Source organism: Rutidosis leptorrhynchoides, chromosome 7, assembly GCF_046630445.1.
Source record: "Rutidosis leptorrhynchoides isolate AG116_Rl617_1_P2 chromosome 7, CSIRO_AGI_Rlap_v1, whole genome shotgun sequence".
Lineage (NCBI taxonomy): Eukaryota > Viridiplantae > Streptophyta > Magnoliopsida > Asterales > Asteraceae > Rutidosis > Rutidosis leptorrhynchoides.
In genome coordinates this window covers 26,206,788-26,208,870 of record NC_092339.1, presented here as the reverse complement: position 1 = coordinate 26,208,870, position 2,083 = coordinate 26,206,788, and the positions used below count along the sequence as shown (strand labels likewise).

Genomic DNA, 2,083 nt, shown 5'->3' with positions numbered 1-2,083 from the left:
GTTCTTGATGGAGGTGGTGGATTGTGTAGGCTCTCGATGGTTTATTGGAGATGTGTTGTTGAACAGTAGCAACAAAGATGATTCGGTTCATTAATAGCAGTAGGCTTGGTCTTGAACGAAGCAACAATAGTATTCGAGCAGTAAATTTGCGAGGGTGTTTGATTATTTGAATAGAAACAGAAAGTATAAGCTTACGGTATAATGGCAGCTGTAACAATATTCTACAAAGGGTTCAAGGATAGTTTGGGTCTTGGTTTGGTGATAGTGGTGTTTGTTTAATCAAAAGAAGAAACAGAAAATATATACGAGTGGGTTTATTTGATGGTTGCTTTCGATTGTCGAAATTATAGTAAAACAGTAGCAGTTTGGCAGCAACATGATGGTGTTTTATCTTGAACAGCAATCACTAAAATGGTGCAGCAGGTTGTGGGTTTGTAAAGAAGAAGAAAAGAGAAAGAAAAGAGATAGAAGAGGTGATTGTAGTAATGTTCGAACCAGAAGTTAGAAGCTGCAGTAGCAGTCGCAGAATAGTAGCACACATGTGGTGTTTGAGTGGTGGTTGGAGGTGATAAAAAAAATGGTGGAGGACTCAATAGAAGTCGATGGAATATATATAACCAGGTTTTAAGTTGATTGGCTTCATGATTGTGGCAACTAGTCTCTTTTCATCTCCTGTGATTGCGGAGTAGGTGTTTCCAGCTCATCACTCTAGATGGCCGACACAATATCACAAGGGGAATATGAATTCAGGAGAAATAATAAGGACAACGATGTTTAACAACTTTCTTTAAAATCTCATGCTTTTATTTATTATATTTAATAATTAATAAATATATTAATAATAAAACTATTAATAATAATAATAATGATAATGATAAATATAAAATAGTAATAATAATATTATGATAATATGGTAGGGTACATATATGCAATTAAGATGAATATTAACATTCAATCAATAACAATTAATAACATCTCAATAACATAATATAATAAATGAATATTAGCAGCCTCTACCGACAGTTTTATTACGACTATTATATCATAGTCCATTGTTAATCAGTGGCGCATAAAAAAATTTTTTTGGAAAATCTCAAATTTTTATATTAAATATATTTTCAAATAAATATATTTACAATTAACATTCATGTACATATATATATATATATATATATATATATATATATATATATATATGTATCTATTTACAAATAGTCGTTCGTGAATCGTCGAGAACAGTCGAAGGTCAATTGAATAATAGAAACAGTTCTAAAATTTTGAGACTCAATCTAGCGGACTTTTCTTAACGTGTCAAAATCATATAAGAATTAAGTTTAAATTTGATCAAAAATTTCCGGGTCGTCACAGATTCAGATTCAACAAATTCAATCATGGAGAATCTGGAACCTCTAAGTATGGAAGACCGAATGAGAGCTAAACGCACTGGCCAAGGTCACGCAATTACTCAACCTGACATTAATGCGCCAGATTATGAAATCAAGGGACAAATTCTACACATGGTAACTAATCAATGCCAATTTAGTGGTGCGCCGAAGGAAGATCCAAATGAACATCTTCGTACCTTTAATAGGATCTGCACACTATTTAAAATAAGAGAAGTGGAGGATGAACAGATCTATCTCATGTTATTTCCCTGGACTCTAAAGGGAGAAGTCAAAGATTGGTTAGAATCGTTACGTGAAGGGGCGATTGATACATGGGACGTTTTAGTTGAAAATTTTCTCAAATAATTCTTTCCGGCATCTAAAGCCGTAAGACTTCAAGGAGAAATTCTTACGTTCACACAAAAGCCAAATGAAACTTTATATGAGGCGTGGACAAGATTTGAAAAGTTATTAAGAGGATGTCCGCAACATGGTTTAGAAACCTGTCAAATAGTACAAATATTGTACCAAGGATGCGACATCACAACAAGAAAAGATATCGTTAGATCATCTAAAGCAGCTAGAGCCGATTCTAGCCATGACTTAGATTCCATTTCCGTAAAGATAGATGCTGTCGAGAGACGAATGGAAAAGATGACTAAATATATCCACTCAATACGAATTAGTTGTGAGCAGTG

At 33.5% G+C, this 2,083-nt stretch overlaps 1 non-coding gene across 1 annotated transcript; it reads right to left on the bottom strand.

The window, feature by feature from the left end:
• Positions 1-1,775: 1,775 nt before the first annotated feature.
• LOC139860623 (small nucleolar RNA R71) lies at positions 1,776-1,882 on the bottom strand. Its single transcript, XR_011763251.1, has one exon. It is a non-coding gene; the product is annotated as a small nucleolar RNA R71 (small nucleolar RNA).
• Positions 1,883-2,083: the final 201 nt, after the last annotated feature.